Source organism: Solanum pennellii, chromosome 10, assembly GCF_001406875.1.
Source record: "Solanum pennellii chromosome 10, SPENNV200".
Taxonomy (NCBI): Eukaryota; Viridiplantae; Streptophyta; class Magnoliopsida; order Solanales; family Solanaceae; genus Solanum; species Solanum pennellii.
The window spans coordinates 3,858,290-3,864,300 of NC_028646.1; positions in this window are offsets into that span (position 1 = coordinate 3,858,290).

A 6,011-nucleotide genomic window follows, 5' to 3' on the forward strand; every position below is an offset into this window, starting at 1 on the left:
ATATATATATATATATATATATATATATATATATATATATATACATATATATAATATCGATTCTATCAGAATACAAAAAGAACAACACAAATATATATGTATAACATACAGTTATCGAACCGATATACATTTACAATTCACCTCTCCCCACTCTTTTACCTTCTCTCGCTTACCTCTCTCCTCTCTCTCCCAATCTCATCTGTCATTCTCTTCCCTATGACATGTAGCTACGAATTGTAATGATTAAATTATAGTTATGGAGAATAATTAGAATATTTTAAGTGGATATATATTTAATTTTTTTTATTATGAGTCAAAAAATAAAAGCACGTTGACTCTTCACAACACTAGTGTTCTATTAGCTTATTTGAAGTTCATTAAAAATGAACAGAAGATATGATTTATTGAATTATTCTTATTTATTAGGTATTATTTTAAAATTGTGCATTCTATTAATATGAAATAATTATTTCATATAAAGTATAGTTAAAAATAAGTACTATCTCTTGTCCTGCATTTTAAAAGCGGCAGAATTTAAGACAATTATTTTTTTGTTAAAGCTACACATGATTCCTCAGTTTTCTTTTATTTGGTGTTACATATATATATCAAAAATAAATGTCGTATTTTACTTTTTACTTGTACATTTAAACAAATAGCGAGAGAGACATTTTGTACTATTTTTAATATTAAATAATTAGAATAATCAAATTTAGAGGTACAAAATATTGAATTAATTGGTTCGTACTACTTCCATTCTTTAGATTAATTGATTGGTTGATATATTGAATTAAATCTTATCAATTTTAATAAATTGGTTCATTCTTTCTTAATCCATTAGCGTTATCACATATTCTTTATATTTTTTCATTAATGATGACTATGATAATGTAACACTAGATGAAGAGGTAGAGAATTTTCAACTAACATTTTTCGCTCTTTTATATGTGCTAATGTCTTTCATTTAAAAAAAAATTACGTTTAAATTAAATTTACATAAAGTACCAGAGCATGAAATTTAAATTGTTACGCCCTCCCTTCTATGTTAACTTAAGCTTTGAGGTGTTTCACACCCTTTAAAAAAAGTAGGTTTGAACATTAATTTTTTATTTTTATCCTTATTAGTTATTGTCAGAACTAACTAAACATTAATTATAATAACTAATTACAATACTAATTTAAAGGGTAAAATTAGAAGAATATTTTAAAAATAGTCTTGAAGATTGAAACTTAGTTAACTTGAAAAAATAAAAAAGGGTTCAAAACTTGAGTTAATATGAAATGGAGGGAGTAATTTTCACGAAAAAAATTCTTCGTCCAAAATAACCTAAATTTTAATTTTCTTTTATTAAAGTTATACTTACTGATCCCTCCAATATAAAAAAACACATGTCTCATTTTACCTGTACAATAAAGAAAATTAAAATAGAAAAAAAATCTGAAATCGGTAATGAAACTATCGAACCGGGAATAACCGGAATCGGGATCTACAATCAGAAATCATACTGGAATTGGGACGGAATGTTACCGATAGTTTCGGATACGTAGAGTTTACCCCGTCCCGATCCCCTAGCGAACTGGTATTTGATCGGACTGGATTTCGATAAAAACAGCATTTTAAAAAAAAATTGAAAATCAATTAATATTTTACATTTTTTTATTATTTTAAAGTCAAAATTATATACTTTCAAACATTCAAAATTAATCATTTATAGGTTTCAAACTTTTAAACTTTAAAGTCTGAAAGTTTGTAAAACTTTAAAGGCAAAATGGTTTGATATACTTGTATCGGATTGTAAAGTGAACCCTTTTACTTATGAATTTGTCAAGTGAACCCTTAAACTCAATGAAACACAATATTTTAAACATCTCTGACCATTGACCAAACTTATGTGGCAATAAGATTGCTTAGCTGAAAAAACGTGTGAGGCACACGCGAGTCAAGAGCGTGAAATCAATATTTTTTTATTAAAATAACACATATAATCAGGAAAAAAATTAAAAATAGGAAAAACAAAAATATCCTCTTCTTCTTCCCTTTTCCTACAGAGAAAAAATTATGTCATCTTTTTCACCATTAATTTTTTTGGTAATTTAACTTCGTTTCTAAAAGAAATTACTCATCCTTCAAACATCCCACAACAAACATACATATTGGAAAGAAGAAGAACTTTTTTGTTTCAATGATTCTTTGGGCTGATTTGTTTGTCTTCAAATTTAAAATGGGTTACATAATTTGAGCTTTTAGTTTGAAGGTTTAGATTGAAATTTTCTCTGTAAATTGAAAGCTCAAATAACAAAATTATACGAGTTGAATTAAGCAATTTGATAACTCAACTTCAAATCAAGACGATTGAGTCAAATAACTCATTGTTGGACTCTTTTTGTTGAGATCAGAAAGAAAATTACACCGTCGCTGTTAAAATCTCCATTGTTGCTTCACTCCAACTTTTTGGTCTTTGGGGATTTATGTATTCTCAACAATTTTCTAAAAATTCTTGAATTTCAAGTGTTTTGTGAAACAAAATTCATATTGTTATTAAATTTGCCAAATGAGAACACCCAATTCTCAAGCTATAATTATGGCAGCAAGTGTATCTTTTGTGCTTAATTAAGGCAGGTGGAAAAAGATGGGAGTGGGAGGTGGATTTGGAATTTGGGGGCGGTTAGGATTTATTGAAAGAGATGGAAAGGAGGTGCAACGTATTTTGAGAAGAAAAATTTGCTTTTAAAAAAAATATTTATTTATTAATATTTAATTTCTGACTTGTCATTAAAAAATGATGTGGAGTATTTATTAATATTTAATTTCTGACTTGTCATTAAAAAATGATGTGGATTTCACGTGTATTTGGTTGTATCACACACACCCTCTTCAAATGAAAAAAAGGTTTAAAATATTGTGTTTCGTTAAGTTTGAGTGTTCACTTGACAAAGTCATAAGTGAAAGGGTTCACTTTACAATCTGATACAAGTTTGAGGTTTAATCAGACCATTTTGCCAACTTTTAAACTATAAATATATAATTTAACTATTAGTTGAATCTAAATTATAATTTTTTATATTTCTAAAAACTTTAAAAGTTTGAAAATATAAATTTCAAACTTTAAAAGTTTGAAAATTTAAAATTCAAACGTTGAGGTTATAAAAATTTAAATTTTAAACTTTAAAAACTATAAAAGTTTAAATTTCACAATAACAAAAATTATTTAAGAAAATAATTAAAAGCAATTAAGACGAATAGCCTAGACTTTTATTAATATTTAATTGATAGTACAATACTATAATTTGATCTACAAAAATATTAGTAAAGTATTAAAAGATTTAATCTACACAACCACCTTCTAGGAAGGGTTCTGTTTGACCTAGACCTCGAATTATCATACTCATACTACTAGACAATTACATTTTTAAATTTAATAGTTCGTGTTACTATAGAGATCTTTTCTTAAATCATTTAACATTTTCTAGTAAAATGATCGGGAATTGTTTGAATAGATAAATCATCTATTGCTTCAATGTCGTCGCACTATAATCTTGCATTATTTCATCGTCATTCTCAAATTTGGTCGGTAGTGGTTCACGACCCAAATTTATTCTCTTGGCATTAATTAAATCTCTAAATAATACTGATATCTCCAAGCTATCTGCTACTAATGAATGTCTATACTCTCCAATTTAAAACCTTGTTGCACAAAAAACGCCTTCCGAACTTTAAGGTTCTTGATTACTTGATACATTTATATTAGAATTATATAAGTCATACAATTTTCTTACTTCAATTTTTATGCTATCTTTAATTTCTTGACAACTGGTATTCCATCATTTTCACTATCAATATCAAAATTAAAATATATTTTATCAACCGCCCTACATGTACCTACATCTTTGTAATGGGGTTTAACAAAGAAGCGATTAAATAAATTTGGGGAATAGGAATAAAATGTTTTTTTTAATTTTTCAATCATTTTGCTAATAGATTGTACAAATCTTGATATATTTTTGAATTTATAAAATTTAGAAAATATCACAAATTTTAGGTAAAACAGAGCAAATGATTGGATAATAAAATGCAGATATTCTTTTTGTAGTTAAATAAAAAAAAATTAAGAAATCTATGAGTTATTGTATGTCATTTCAATCGCTATCATCAAATCTATATGACATATCTTTCAAACCATTGGTAAAGGTTTTCTATATTTATAATCGACTACAAACATTTTATATAAAGAATTTCATCTAGTAGACACTGTTTTTGAAATTTTTCTAGGTGGAAGATTATATTCAAAATAATGATTTTGAAAATCTCTACATCTAAACTTAACTTGACATTTATATATAAAATAACATGCATTTTCAAACTTTCGTACAACCATTATCAAACATTTGTATATCACCTCTAACAATCAAATTATATATGTGTGCAACACACATAATATGAAAATCATCATCATAAACAGGGCAAGAGAAGGTCTTAGAAGTTCAACAGCACTTGATCACAAATTCCATAGTTTTCTAAAATTATTTGAGCTATTTAACAATCGGTTTTTCATTTGACAATATTTATAACCTAAAATTTTTTTTTCATACTCCAATTTTTATCAATCCAATGTGCAGTAACAGTCAAATAATCATTACCGTTTATACTACGGCTCATATCAGAAGTAATAGCTATTTTACAATTATTATAATAAAGTAAACAACAAAGATATTGAAAATGTTGAGCTTGATAATCAAATACAACCTTTTTAATTGTATTTCTAGCAAAACCTTTAAAATGTGGATTATACACATTTTGAATATAATGTATAAATTCAAGATTATCAGCAAAACTAAATGGCAAACCCATCACAACAATCATTTTAGCTAATTCTTCAAGATCTTTTTCTCTAATATATGACCGTGGTAAACTAGAGCAAAAAACATTAGAAATATTTAATTGTGTTTGGACCATATTAGAGTCGCCTACTTCTACAGTTTCAGGAAGGGGACACCATTCTTTTTAGCTTTGGCTACCGCTTTAGCATGCAAAAATTCATTTTTATAACATGACATTAAATGATTACTCAAATGTCCCATCCCACCTTGTTTTCCTACAGTTTTATGATTCAATCTAAGTTTACATGTATTACAAATAGCTTGTATTTTATGTTCATTTTGTGTCATAAATTGCCACACAACTGATTTTTTAGCACATTTGACCTTAGGCCTAGGATGTACGGGGGGACGGAAAATGAAAGGGAGCGGGACTAGGAGTACTAGTAGTCATAGATGGCTCAGTTTCATCATCATCATTAGGTGTATCAATATAATCATCAACGTTATCATGTTCATCATCTAAAGACAATTCCTCATTAAAATTACCAAACCTTCTTTGTAACGTTCATGATAAGGATCTAATCCAAAATTACTATCAATATCAAAAACAATATCATTAACATGTGTATAATCATCCATATTCATTCTTACTATATTAGATTTTTTAGTTTTATATTTAGAAGAATTATCGGTCTTTTTATTAATGGTGGAACTAAAGTTCATCATATTATTAACCGTTTCAACTATGCTTTTTTTAACCTTTTTCAACAATCTTTTTACCGAAATTCATATTCAAATACTAAAAGTGAGTAAATTATATATAATACGAAAATGTATTGCAAACAAATAATTAATCACAAACTAAATAAATAATTGTTGTAAAAAAAAGAGATGAAAGTTGAAACGAATGTACCGAGCGTCTACTTAAAAAAAATAAACGTGTGTGATCGAAAGCTGAAAATGAAAAATTGAAAGTTGAATTTTGAAGCCCCAAATCCAATTTCCAAAAACCAAATACGTAATTTCAATAAGAATAAGAGATTAGAGAGTAGAGGGTTGAGAGAGTAAAAAATAATTTTTTTGTGAGTGAAAAGAATGAAAATTTTGGGGTATTTATAAGTAATAAAAAAGTGAAAATGTAGTTTTTAAAGTTTGGAGTACTAAAAAAAGTTGGGGGGGGGGGGGGGGGGGGG